Here is a 16,087-nt window from a genome sequence, read left to right as displayed (position 1 = left end):
GACGTATTTTTCCTATTTAAAAATAACAATCGCCATCCTATTGGCGAATGAAATGTAAGACATTTTTAAAGGAACCTTAGGAGGTAGATTTTCTTAACAACAGTCCAAACAATACTGGTACAAAACAGTCCGCACAATTTTTGTGTTATTACATTTTCACCTAAATTTTAATTGCCGTTTTTAACAGAGTCATATTTTTAACCTACTATTTATATATGAACAAAAGAAAACATGTGTGTCAACGTTAAAGGACAACCTAATGACGAAATGATACAAAGAATTTTTTAAGTTACAAAATTTCTAAACGATATTTATAAAGCTGATTGCAAGGATTTTAGCAGTCAACTATGGTACAAAAATGTAATAGTAATGCACTCATAACCATATATTGTGTACCTCTGTGCATCCTATTTGCCTTTGGCCAGATGTTGAAAATAAATATCAATCCTGTACTTCTACATGAATATTATATAGTTTTATCTGAAACAATGGGGTGCTAACATTAAAAAAATGAAATAACGGAAGAAATTCGACTTCGCCAAAAATGTCCTTTTGTGCCACGACTATTTTTCCACAATAACATGTGTGTGCCATAACTTATTGCCAAAAATAACACATTTGCGCCACTAGTTTTTAAAAACCTAGAGTATGATTTATGAAAAATAAGTAAACGATTGCTCATATACATTTTCACTATAGCAAGGATACTGCGTTTGAAAAATAAGTTGAAGTTGAAGCAAGCGATGAATCACATTTTGAATATCATGTCTGCTTGCATTTCGTTTATACATGATTGATAATTCTAGTAAAGATCAAGATAACTTTTAACAAGAGGGAAAATATGAAAGTTTGCTCTATCAATATTTGTAATATGCACTTATTTTGATCAGAAGTCTTTGTAATGATGCATTTGGTTTTATTTTCGTATTCTATTTATCATGTCCGAGTAGCTCTTTCTACTAAATATCTTAATATTTGTTAGTAATCGGACCGGACCTCAATAAATCATATAAAACTTTGTTTTGCTCCACATGTCATGATATTGAATTAGTGATGTAAGCCTAAAGTTTAAGTGCATTATTCATGTATCTATATTCAGATGATGGATAATGGATATGCTGAAAAAATTGTTAACCTTTCATATATGTGTTAATGCAATACTATTGGTTGTATTTAAATAAAAAATGTCTGCTTTAAATGATTCCGATAGGAGTGTATTGGCTAAAAATACTTCTTATTGGAGGATATTTTTAAATCCTACTACCCGGGATAGTTTAAAACGGTCACCTAATAAGCACTCCTCGCCTGACATTAATATTCTTGACAGGTGGGTGTTTAGTTTTTTTTCAGTTTTGGAAAACCTAGGACCAGATGATTAAATAAAACTGTATAAATTAAAACATATTCAATACCAGATCAACAAAAAAGTACTTCACTAAGTATTGACAATGTTGAATTATTTGTGTTAGCATACCCAATCTTATAAGGCAAGATTTTTTTAAGGAGGTCGTTCAATCTATTTTAAAGGATTGTTAATGGCGACAATGAAAAAAAGCTCCTAATATAAATGATCATGATTGACTTCGATATGCATCTTCAGACATGCCACAAGACGGTAATAAGAAATCATGTCAGAGATATTTCTCATATTTTATCTAGAAATCTATCGTTTATTTGTTTATTCAAATGTAGAAGTGCTTTTTTTTGTGTATAGTCCTTTCAAAATATGTCAATTTCAGTTAACTTATAGCTTGAAAACAAGAAAATATTTTTATAATATTTATGGACATCGACAATATTTTGACAAAGTATATATTCTGTCATTCGTGTTTTTGTTTGTTTTTAGTTTTAGTTTTTTATACGTAGTACATACCTTATCCTTGTGGTTTTTTGTCTATATTTCGAGTTTCCCCGTGCTTGTTATGTGTGCTCTGTGTTTTTAAAGTTATGACACATTTATATGTGAAATAACTACTCTATAAATGGGCATGGCCATCATTTCTTTGCTCCTTGCTCAAGTCCTCATTGTGACTTTGAGATGAAGAAATTGGAGTTGGACAGCAATAAAAGCGCTCATCCTTTGCTTTTTGTGTGTTATTTTGCTGTGAATGTACTGGTTTTGAGTCATGAAATGAAACCCCATAATCTTTGTTTTATGTAGTATACTGTCTAAATGCTAAATATAAGTCCAAATCAATCAAACTGGTGTGCTTACAACAAAATTTTCGGTATAACACTTGATCAAAATCGATTTGGTGTCTTCATATTGACGTATCATATGTAGTCAAAACAATGTCTGCCCAATTACAACTACTATGTCGGTAACATTATTGTACGCAAACCATAATTTGTATTGAACACATATTATTTATAGGTTTGATTTCTTTCCCCTTTAATCATATTACACAAAGAAATTAAACTTATTAAGGGAAGAATTAGCTACGTCACAAGGCTATTTTTTTTTCAAATTGTCTTGGTCTGTGTTTGCAAACTTTATAATCCATTTAAAAATCTAAAAAAAGACGTTCATTAATGAACACTGATTTTATTATGGATTAAATTTCTAAAGCATGTATTGAAATATATACATGATATTTCTTTAGAAATACATTGATGAATACACGTTTTGTATGTTACCAACAGAGAACGTTTAGTTAGATGTTAGGCCCCCCTTTAAACCTTGCATTTTGTCTGTAGAAATATCATTTAGATACGTAAACTGTTCACGTGACATAAATGTAAAAAATAATTAAGAAATAATTCTTTCATGCCATGCTCTATGCTCATTTTAACATGGGTAGGCATTATATTTGTTAATATCTTAATACCGAGACGTCAATCAGGTACAGCCCATGTTCTATTCGAATTAGAACATGGCTTTGTACCCAAAGCTAAAGAAGAACGTCATATTAGAATCAAAAGTAACATATTTTAAATTAGACTTGCATATTTGGGTTAAGCACGGAAACATATATACTGCACTGATTGAGATCTTCTAAGTCATATGTTAGTGTATATATATTAGATATAAACGACAGCTTTATCCACTAGATATTTTGCTAACAGGTATATACAAATATGGCAATGCAACTTATAAGGGCTGTTTCTAATATGGTATATAGCGAAAATGGGAATTTAGATTAAACATATTACGGTATTGTTATTTATTCACAGTAACAAAACATTTCTGCAATTGAAGGAGCGTAGGCTAAGATTGTCAGTTTACCTACCGGAGGTTAGTGATTCTCTCCGGTCTTCCGGCTTCATTCACCAAAAAAACTGACCACCATGAAGAAGAAAAATAGGACTGAAAGTGAGGTTAAACGCCAACCAATCAATCAATCAATCAATCAATCAACCACTCGTTTATCGGTACAGCAAGGGATGACGTATGTTTGTGCTATTTCAGGTAATAATGACGGTCATTCGCGTATCTCCTCCTTTGATATGTTTTTTGAAGTTCCAACTTCCTCAATCTAAAGCAGAATATGATGACTGATTCAAGTTTAAGGACATTACAAATAGAACATAGAATACTATAGTTGTTAATGTCTGTGTCATTTTGGTCTTTTGTGGATAGTTGTCTCATTGGCAATCATACCACATCTTCTTTTTTATATCTACTTATTTAAAAAAAAAAAAAAGTTGTTTCAACAATCGAAAAACTGAAACCTCATTTAAACTTAATTATTTGACGTAAGAGACCATATATTTTTAAAGCTTATCGCCTGATGAATAAAGCATATTGTTAAGTAAATGACAAGTATGTGTAGCTTTTAAAAAAATATCGTTTGCTTTGTTTTTTAATTTGGAAAAACCACTTGGTCATAAATTTTGGCAATATAAAATACGGTGTTGGAATGCTTAAACAATGTTTACAAAATTAGAATTAGCTCATTGATTTGTCTACCTCAATCTGACATTTTATAAAATATTCATATTTTCCAGCACACACAAAAGAAGGCTTGTAGGAGGGGTTTGAATATACAGTCTAGTTGGTGTAAGATCAGAAGAGTTCAGAACCAACTGATTAAATCTTCATACAAAAGACCTTAATTTTTTATTAATCATTTAGCTTACAAAATACTTCTGAATAAGAATACATTTTGTTTATTTTCTTTTGTTACATCTTCTGACATCAGACTCGGACTTCTCGTGTACTGAATTTTAATGTGCGTATTGCTATGCGTTTACCTTTCTACATTGCTAGAGGTATAGGGGATGGTTGAAATCTCATAAACATGTTTAACCCCGCCGCATTTTTTCGCCTGTCCCAAGTCAGGAACCTCTGGCCTTTGTTAGTCTTGTGTTATTTTTAATTTTAGTTTCTTGTGTACAATTTGGAGTTTAGTATGTCGTTAATTATCACTGAACTAGTATATGTATTTGTTTTAGGGCCAGATCAAGGACGCCTCCGGGTGCGGGAATTTCTGGCTGCATTGAAGACCTGTTGGTGACCTTCTGCTGTTGTCTATTCTATGGTCGGGTTGTTGTCTCTTTGGCACATTCCCTATTTCCATTCTCAACTTAAAGATTTGAAATATCGGCGAAGATTTAAATAAAGGCAACAGTAGTATACCGCTGTTCAAAACTCATAAATCCATGGACAAAAAACAAAATCGGGATAACAAACTAAAACCGAAGGAAACGCATTAAATATAAGAGGAGAACAACGACATAACACTAAAATGTAACACATATAGACAAAATCCCACGAGAATAACAAATATAACATATATATATAACATCAAAACCAAATACATGAATTTGGGATAGACAAGTACCGTGACACGTCTTATCGCAATGTGAATTTACACTCAAAAATAAGAGAAAACAAACGACACAACGTTATAATGTAATACACACAGAAACGAACTATAATATAACAATGACCATATTCCTGACTTGGTACAGGGCATTTTTAAAGGAAAAAATGGTGGGTTGAACCTGGTTTTGTGGCATGCCAAACCTCGCACTTTTATGGCCATGTGAAATATAACATCAAAATGACAACACAGGACTACAATATAAATAAATTGGAGAACACAATTGACAAAGAATCACACGAACAACAGCCAACAAAAGGCAACAAGTTCAAAATTTTAATACGCCAGAAGTGTATTTTGTCCACACAAGACCTATGTGTGACGCACAGATACAAAAGTTTGAAAGCCGAAACGAGTACAAAGTTGAACAGCATCGAGGACCAAAAGATCAAAAAGGTTGTGCCAAAAACGGCAAGGGTTTTCCGTTAAGTTACCAGAAAATCCCTATAATTTAGAGTAATTTATACTTTTGCAAACAGTAAATTTAATAAAATGAATATTCAAAAGATGTACATGATAAAGCTGAAGTATTAACTAATTACAGGAAACAACTGAAATACATTTACATAACCAGACATTTGAAACACAAAAGTAGACACATCCGAATACGTTTAAACCTCTACGCCAAGTGACGTCCTATTTGAAACTGAAAAATGACGAAAAAATGACGTCATTAGAATTAGTAAAACAGAGCATCAAAAAATGAAAAATGACGAAAAAATGACGTCATTAGAATTAGGATTAGTTTAAGATTATATATTTGAACTAAATACTGATATTGCATTTAATAACAAAGCACATTTTAATTCTTATTAATATAAAACTGAGGTAGCAATTAACTATATTATAAAACTATGTCAGGTTTGTTATGAATCTAACTTCAAACGTAAAATATCGTACTGATTACTTTGAACGAAATCAAATCTGATAAATGAAGGCGGTGATTAATTTTCTTTACCATAACATAGAAATATAATAGAAAAGACGTCAACACATTTGACAAAATCCGATGAGAATTACAAATATAACATTAAACATTTAAACTAAATACATGAATTTGGGATGTATAAGTACCGTACCACGTCTTATAGTAATGCGAGTTCACACTCGGCAAAACAGTCACAATCGGGAATAAGTCACGTTTGGTAATTAAAAGATTAGACGACATTATGACAAAACACAATCTACCATGTGGTAAAAATGTCCTTAGCTAGTTTGGTCAACGAAACATCGTATGGATCCACCAAATCGTGATGGTGTCCATAAAATTTACGGAGTGTCAATTTTAATCTGTCCTCCTCATAACTTTGTTGGAGCAGTTTCTGCGTAAGGAGCACACTCCTGTATATGAAGTCCGTATAGTGTGAACAAGCACGTGAATAACGTATCAATTGTGATATGTAAACACCATACGAAGGGGCAGAGGGTATGTTACTGCTGAGAAATGGGAAATTGATAATTGGGAAGTTGAAATCGTCCCGTTTATCATAGATTTTCGTGTGAAGTCGTCCATCTACGTCAATATTGAGGAAAAGATCAAGGTATGAAGCAGTCCTTCTAGTATCAGTGGTATCCTTAATTTCAAGTTCACTTGGATATATGAGATGTAAGTATTGGCTGAAATATGGGTTATTCAATGATAGAACATCATCAATATATCGGAAAGTAAAATTAAAGAATTTCGCAAGGTGCTTTTTCTTTTTGTCTTTTAGAAGGTTCTGAATGAATTCTGCTTCATACGAGTACAAAAACAAATCAGCCAGCAGGGGTGCACAATTAGTACCCATTGGAATACCGACTGTCTGTTGAAATATAAATCCTCCAAACTCAACAAATATATTGTCGATCAAAAAGTCCAGCATTTTGATAATATCATCTTCTGTATATTTTCTGGGAGATTCAGTGTGATTTTTCACAAAATATGAGTTATTGTAACCCAAAACAAGAAATTTGTATCTACGATTTCCATTTTTATAGAAAAAGCTCTGTTTTATGAGATGGTGTAGTCGATCTTTCAACTGAGCATGGGGAATAGTAGTATATAGCGTAGAAAAATCAAAAGTTTTTATGTTGCTGCAAAATTGCAAAGATTGTGATTGAAGGTTAAGCAGTAGATCTTTCGAATTTTTGAGAATCCACATCTGGTTAACACCACTGGTAGAATATATCTCCTCACAATATTTTTGAAGCCCATCTTTAACTGTCGAAAGAATAGTAGTCAGTACTTTAGAAAGATGTTTGGTTGAACATTTTGAAGACCCAGCTATGTATCGTTCTTTATATGGAGTTTTGTGTAATTTGGGTATCCAGTATAATGAAGGCAAGTTTTCTTCGTTTTCTTTGATGTTGATACCAAAAGAAAGAAGGACAGATTTATGATTTTGTAAAATTTCGTCCTTGGTAAATGATGTTAAAGAATATGTAGGATTACCAGTAGTTTTATCAATTCCAAGCTCTGTAGTGAGACATTGCAAATAATGTTTTTTACATATGAAGACAATATTATTGGAGGCTTTATCTGCTGGAACAACGACATATTTGTCATGCAAAGAGGATAAAGCATCCACAACCTCCGGATTCTTGAAAGGGTTAGAAACTTTAGTACTCATATTACATCGTAGTTTTTGTATGCGCCTCTGAATGCATGATCGAATAGCTTTGATCCATTCAGACAAAGTATCCAGTTCTGGTTCGTCTGGTTCGCGCTTTACCCATTTTCTTGCATAGTCCTCAACTGCATCCATCAGTAACTTGAAATTCTTTTTCCAGTTGATGGGCTGGGGGATTCTATATTTTGGTCCCTTGGCTAACAACTCTCTTAGTTGTTCATTGGTAACGATGCCAAGGTCTCCAGTAATAATATGACCAGCTGGACTGTAATTGTATTGTGACGATGCACATGAGCAATCCGGAGGCTTGGATTTTGTATCTTTGAGGTTAAAAGCCTCTAAAACTCTCTTGTGGTTGAAAATCTTGGATGCAATAGACTTGGTGTAAGTATAAGAAATAACAGGTGTAGCTTTATTTTTGAAGTAATCAGGTATAGTTTTTTGTACAGATTTTTGATGGAAAATATTGCTAATATTTATAGCATCTAAACCTTTATTGGCGAATTCTACCTTAAAAAAATAACGTTTTTCCTCACTATTGGATGTAGTCGATACGGGTTTGAATAGTCTATGGTTAGCAATGTCCATGATAATTGCAACTAATCTATACAAAACAGAACGAGAATCAGTAACGGAAGTATTTTGGGCATCTTGAAATAGTAAAGAAAGTTTTGACAATGGAATGGAGTATAATTTAGTTCTAATATGATGAATTCCTAAAGGTTTTTGAACAGACGTTAATAGACTATCAGTTGTCACGGTGTGTACAGCAGGTGGTATATATTTTCTGTGACCATGACTTCTATTTCGTCGAGCAGAAGTATTAAACAATTGTAATGTATTGACAGTACTACACCTGGGACTAGACAAAATACCTACACCATCAATTTTGTCATTGCATCCATAGGGAATGGCTGTTCCCAACTCTCTTATCCAAAAGTCTTCTCTTTGTAAACGATATGGTGTACTCAATATGGGGTCATTTGTTGGATGATATATTTTCTCTATAATCCGGACTTTCATTGAAACAATAGAATGGTCGGGCTGATTGAAATGTTTATAGAGAAATTTGTTGTTATTAGGATCATTTACATTAGACCGATGATCATTCATCCTAAAATTGAGTCTTTGTCGAGTTTCCCCGACGTAGATCAATCCACAAAGAGTACATTCAATACCGTATACAATATTGGAAGCAGTGCAATTCAAATCCTCATGACTATGTGTATTGTAATTTTTGGTGGTTAAATTACTTTGAAAGTGGGTATCAGTTATAAGTATATCACAGGTTTTACAATTTTTACGGTTACATTTGGAAATAGAGCAATATTGATGGTTGTCATTGAAATCTAAAATATCTGAAAGTTGAACAGTACACGGCCGAATATATTCAAACTTGTCTGAATTTTTATAGTATAATGAGGATTCAGAAGACTGCACGTGTGTCATTTTCATAACATCATTTAAGATGATCCTTGGGACACCTGATAAAATCGGTGTTGTTGTGTCCTTGACAACAGCCGATTGACACCTTTTTATCCTGGGCGTCGTATCATCCAGTATAATATTTTTTGTTCTACTAGTTTTCATGCTGTTAGGCTACCGGACTGGTAGAATCCTCGGGGACAGATTGTCCACCAGCAGAGATTCCGGTCCGGTGGTGATAAATAAAGGCAACAGTAGTATACCGCTGTTCAAAACTCATAAATCCATGGACAAAAAACAAAATCGGGATAACAAACTAAAACCGAAGGAAACGCATTAAATATAAGAGGAGAACAACGACATAACACTAAAATGTAACACATATAGACAAAATCCCACGAGAATAACAAATATAACATATATATATAACATCAAAACCAAATACATGAATTTGGGATAGACAAGTACCGTGACACGTCTTATCGCAATGTGAATTTACACTCAAAAATAAGAGAAAACAAACGACACAACGTTATAATGTAATACACACAGAAACGAACTATAATATAACAATGACCATATTCCTGACTTGGTACAGGGCATTTTTAAAGGAAAAAATGGTGGGTTGAACCTGGTTTTGTGGCATGCCAAACCTCGCACTTTTATGGCCATGTGAAATATAACATCAAAATGACAACACAGGACTACAATATAAATAAATTGGAGAACACAATTGACAAAGAATCACACGAACAACAGCCAACAAAAGGCAACAAGTTCAAAATTTTAATACGCCAGAAGTGTATTTTGTCCACACAAGACCTATGTGTGACGCACAGATACAAAAGTTTGAAAGCCGAAACGAGTACAAAGTTGAACAGCATCGAGGACCAAAAGATCAAAAAGGTTGTGCCAAAAACGGCAAGGGTTTTCCGTTAAGTTACCAGAAAATCCCTATAATTTAGAGTAATTTATACTTTTGCAAACAGTAAATTTAATAAAATGAATATTCAAAAGATGTACATGATAAAGCTGAAGTATTAACTAATTACAGGAAACAACTGAAATACATTTACATAACCAGACATTTGAAACACAAAAGTAGACACATCCGAATACGTTTAAACCTCTACGCCAAGTGACGTCCTATTTGAAACTGAAAAATGACGAAAAAATGACGTCATTAGAATTAGTAAAACAGAGCATCAAAAAATGAAAAATGACGAAAAAATGACGTCATTAGAATTAGGATTAGTTTAAGATTATATATTTGAACTAAATACTGATATTGCATTTAATAACAAAGCACATTTTAATTCTTATTAATATAAAACTGAGGTAGCAATTAACTATATTATAAAACTATGTCAGGTTTGTTATGAATCTAACTTCAAACGTAAAATATCGTACTGATTACTTTGAACGAAATCAAATCTGATAAATGAAGGCGGTGATTAATTTTCTTTACCATAACATAGAAATATAATAGAAAAGACGTCAACACATTTGACAAAATCCGATGAGAATTACAAATATAACATTAAACATTTAAACTAAATACATGAATTTGGGATGTATAAGTACCGTACCACGTCTTATAGTAATGCGAGTTCACACTCGGCAAAACAGTCACAATCGGGAATAAGTCACGTTTGGTAATTAAAAGATTAGACGACATTATGACAAAACACAATCTACCATGTGGTAAAAATGTCCTTAGCTAGTTTGGTCAACGAAACATCGTATGGATCCACCAAATCGTGATGGTGTCCATAAAATTTACGGAGTGTCAATTTTAATCTGTCCTCCTCATAACTTTGTTGGAGCAGTTTCTGCGTAAGGAGCACACTCCTGTATATGAAGTCCGTATAGTGTGAACAAGCACGTGAATAACGTATCAATTGTGATATGTAAACACCATACGAAGGGGCAGAGGGTATGTTACTGCTGAGAAATGGGAAATTGATAATTGGGAAGTTGAAATCGTCCCGTTTATCATAGATTTTCGTGTGAAGTCGTCCATCTACGTCAATATTGAGGAAAAGATCAAGGTATGAAGCAGTCCTTCTAGTATCAGTGGTATCCTTAATTTCAAGTTCACTTGGATATATGAGATGTAAGTATTGGCTGAAATATGGGTTATTCAATGATAGAACATCATCAATATATCGGAAAGTAAAATTAAAGAATTTCGCAAGGTGCTTTTTCTTTTTGTCTTTTAGAAGGTTCTGAATGAATTCTGCTTCATACGAGTACAAAAACAAATCAGCCAGCAGGGGTGCACAATTAGTACCCATTGGAATACCGACTGTCTGTTGAAATATAAATCCTCCAAACTCAACAAATATATTGTCGATCAAAAAGTCCAGCATTTTGATAATATCATCTTCTGTATATTTTCTGGGAGATTCAGTGTGATTTTTCACAAAATATGAGTTATTGTAACCCAAAACAAGAAATTTGTATCTACGATTTCCATTTTTATAGAAAAAGCTCTGTTTTATGAGATGGTGTAGTCGATCTTTCAACTGAGCATGGGGAATAGTAGTATATAGCGTAGAAAAATCAAAAGTTTTTATGTTGCTGCAAAATTGCAAAGATTGTGATTGAAGGTTAAGCAGTAGATCTTTCGAATTTTTGAGAATCCACATCTGGTTAACACCACTGGTAGAATATATCTCCTCACAATATTTTTGAAGCCCATCTTTAACTGTCGAAAGAATAGTAGTCAGTACTTTAGAAAGATGTTTGGTTGAACATTTTGAAGACCCAGCTATGTATCGTTCTTTATATGGAGTTTTGTGTAATTTGGGTATCCAGTATAATGAAGGCAAGTTTTCTTCGTTTTCTTTGATGTTGATACCAAAAGAAAGAAGGACAGATTTATGATTTTGTAAAATTTCGTCCTTGGTAAATGATGTTAAAGAATATGTAGGATTACCAGTAGTTTTATCAATTCCAAGCTCTGTAGTGAGACATTGCAAATAATGTTTTTTACATATGAAGACAATATTATTGGAGGCTTTATCTGCTGGAACAACGACATATTTGTCATGCAAAGAGGATAAAGCATCCACAACCTCCGGATTCTTGAAACACGATTTTTATCTTCATATTTTAAAGCATGGTCATAGATTAGAATAAAGATGCGGCCTATGCAGGCTCACTAAATCTAAGTACACCAACCCTTGGGCAAATAGGGATATAGACCATTTATGTAAAAAACAACGTAAAGCTTACAACAAAGCTAAAAAAACTGGTAAACAAGAACATAAAGATAAATATAAAAAGTTAAAAGCTACTGCTCAAAGAGAAATAAGAAGAGCCCAGAGCACATATATGCAAGAAATAATTAGCCCCCAGTTAGAAGAAAAACCTAAATCTTTCTGGCAATTTATTAAAAGCAAAAAAACAGAAACATCTGGAGTCAATCTAATTAAAATATTGATCTCTGATTACGTTATACTCATATGCAGTATAACGTAATCAGAGATCAATATTTTAATTAGATTGATCTGGAGTGTCACCATTAAGAGGAAAGGATGGTTTATTGTATAGTGAGCCAAATACACAAGCTAACATCCTAAATGAACAATTTAAAAAGGCTTTTACTACCGAAGATACATCCTCTATGCCAAATAAAGGTACAAGTCCCCACCCCACTATGCCAGACATATTTATTAGTAATAATGGCTTATTAAAGTTACTTAAAAACTTAAATCCACATAAAGCCACTGGCCCTGATAATCTGCCGGCATATTTTTTACATAATTTTGCAGAAGAATTGTCTCCATTTTTGACATTCTTTTTCCAAAAATCTATTGATACTGGTAAAATCCCAAATGATTGGAAGCAGGCTAATGTTGTACCTATATTTAAAAAAGGTGACAAGCATAACGCTATTAGTTATAGACCAGTTTCATTAACTGCAATATGTTGCAAAATTTTAGAACATATTTTAACAAGCAACATAAGGAAACACCTTGCAATTAATAACATATTAAATGATAGTAGGCATGGGTTTAGAAGCAAAAGGTCTTGTGAGACCCAACTTATCATCAGCATACAAGACCTTGCTAAATCATTGTGATATGGTAACCAAATAGATGTCATACTTTTAGATTTTTCCAAAGCTTTCGATAAAGTCCCCCATAAAAGATTAGCCCAGAAATTAGAATTTTATGGTATAAGAAATCAAAATTTAAATTGGATAAATGACTTTTTAGCTGACAGGCAACAGCAAGTACTACTAAACGGTGTAAAATCTTCAAAATTAGCAGTTGATTCTGGTGTCCCTCAGGGAACAGTTTTCGGCCCAACATTATTTTTACTCTTTATAAATGACCTACCCGAACATGTAACTTGCAATGCAAGACTTTTTGCAGATGACTGTTTATTGTATAGAAATGTAAATAATAGTTCTGATGCACAATTACTTCAAAAAGATTTGTCTAGTTTAGTAAAATGGGAAGAGGATTGGCAAATGAATTTTAATCCTGAGAAGTGTTATGTAATTCATATTTCTAAAAAAAAGTAAACCTTCCACTTTTGATTATATATTGCATAATCATATTTTAGAAGCAGTAAAAGACAGTAAATATTTAGGTGTAACTATAAGCCATGATCTTGATTGGGGAACACATATAAACAATATTACTTGTAAGGCAAATAAAACCTTAGGTTTTCTTCGTAGGAACTTAAAAAACTGCACACGTAAGGTTAAAAACCTTACGTACACATCACTTGTCCGTCCGGTCGTCGAATACTCTTCCCCTGTCTGGGATCCGTACAAAAAACAACACATCACTCAGGTTGAGCAGGTACAGCGTAAGGCAGCCAGGTTTGTCTTCAATGATTATAAAGACCGATCACCTGGAGCAGTTTCAAATTTAATAAAATCATTGGAATGGGAAAATTTAGAATTAAGAAGGAAAAAGGCTAGATTAACTATGCTGTATAAAATAAATTGGGGGTTAGTTGAAGTTCCTAAGGACAACTTATCAATATCTGATAGACGCACTAGGGGGAAACATAAAAGGCAAATATCTACAAATACAGATTTCTATAAATTTTCATTTTATCCTCGCACTATTTCGGACTGGAACTCACTACCTGAAGCAATAGGTATGTCAGACACCCTGGAATCCTTCAAAAGTGGCATATCCACTCTAACATTTGAAGGATCCACAGCAACTTATTAAACTTTAAAGCCACTGTACATAATGTATATATGTTATTGATAACGATTTTTCTTGTCATATTATTTTTAAATTAAGTCCATATGTACATAGCACACAAGTTCCGGGAAGTTTTACACTCCTACCTAGGAGTCTACTCCCGTATTCGGAAGAAGAAGAAGAAGAATCTGCGTGAATATCCTTGATTTTGAGAAAAATTATGAAACTTGCTTAGCGCTCCACTTCATGAGAGAAAAAGATGAATGATAAAAAGTCAAGTTAAACATCCACCCTAAAAACGAGCCATTTGAAAGTAGTCATTTCCTGATTAACAAAACTTTCAGAAACAACGAAAACTATTTTGGGACACACGCATTGACATGTAGCAGTTGTAAAGAAGCCTTGTAAGCAGATGGTGCTCGCTTGTATACGTCAATTAGTTAGATAAAAAAAAGTGTAGAGTGAAAAACAAATAAAAAAGTCAAAAAGAGCAAAAGAATATATTTACTCCTCCTAAGGGAGCAACCATTTAACTTCAAGGGGTGTTACGTTTTTTTTTGTCAGCTGAGTCAGACATTTTTTCGCCGCGGCAAAGAGCGGTCAAATTTTTTTATTAGTTTTTCGCTGCTATCAATCAAATTTTTCTCTTAAACATTATGAGGTAAAGGGAAAATTTTGCAATTTGCTAGACAACATTATTTTTTTCTTTATCAAATTGGGGCTCAGAATTTCTGTTTCTGTTTCTGTCGGGTAATAGCCTCCTTCAACAAACTGAAGATTCTGCTATATATGTTTCTGACGAGTTCCGTTTGCAGGAGAAGACATCCAAGTAAATAAATTGTTGAAGTAAAACCGTGGAACTAACTATATACAGTGAATTTGAATTAAACTTTAAAAACTGGCTAAAAACAGTAGGAGCCTCCAAGGCTCTAGAGGTTTGACACTAGGGCCTTGAAGGCACCTAGTGTCTCTGCCTGTGGGATGTCTGGTGGTAAGGCGTTCCAGTCCCTTATAGTCTGTGGTAAGTATGATGTCTTGTGTGCATCAATACGTGAGTGCGGTACTTGGTATGCCTTAGGATGTCTATTTCTCCCTTTTCTTACTGATGGTGTGAGTCGTCCTTCTTTCTCTATTGCTACCATATTATTCTCTATTTTATAGAACATTACTAGTCTGGTTTCTTTTCTTCGTTGTTGCAGTGGTTTCCATTTTAGGTGGTCTATCATTTCTGTGACACTTGCAGTTGGTTTGTACTTATTTGTCACGTATCTTGCAGCTCTTCTTTGTATCTGTTCTATTTTGTAGATTGATTCTTTTGTTGCTGGGTCCCAGACAGATGCTGCATATTCTAATTGTGGTCTTACTAGTCCAATATAAGCTTGGCTCTTTACTTTTGTTGATGATATTCTGATGTTTCTCCTCAGGAATCCCAGTGTTTTATTTGCTTTATCAGTTATCTGTTGTATATGTTGGTCCCATTTTAGGTTGTTTTGAATGGTGAGACCTAAATATTTGGCTGCCTGCACTTCTTCCAAATTGTGACCATGGAGATTGTATGAAGTTTGAATTGGTGTTTTCTTGTTTGTTACCCTCAGTATGTTGCATTTGTCGGGGTGGAATTTCATGCACCATAATTGTTCCCACTGATTCAGCTAACTTATCAAGGTCTTCTTGTAGTATTTTTCCACTGTCTTGTGATGTTATTGTCAGGTAGGCGATGGTATCATCTGCAAACAGGCGAACTGTAGCATTTAAATCTTCTTGCAGATCGTTGATGTAGTATAGAAACAGGCTTGGCCCAAGGACTGAGCCTTGTGGTACTCCTGAGTCAACAGGGACTGATGTTGAATTGCATCCTTCTAGTACAACAGTTTGTGTTCTTCCACTCAGCCAGTTTTTTATCCACCTATTTGTGTTGCCTTTTATTCCGTAAGTATGTAGTTTGTTTACTAGTAAGCTGTGGTTGACCTTATCAAAGGCTTTAGCAAAGTCCATTATCAGCACATCTGTTTGTTTAGGAAAAAAACATAATTGGATCTTGATCCGGATT

This window comes from Mytilus galloprovincialis, chromosome 1, assembly GCF_965363235.1.
Source record: "Mytilus galloprovincialis chromosome 1, xbMytGall1.hap1.1, whole genome shotgun sequence".
NCBI lineage: Eukaryota > Metazoa > Mollusca > Bivalvia > Mytilida > Mytilidae > Mytilus > Mytilus galloprovincialis.
The sequence above is the reverse complement of the archived record's forward strand: the minus strand, read 5'-3'. Positions refer to the sequence as shown.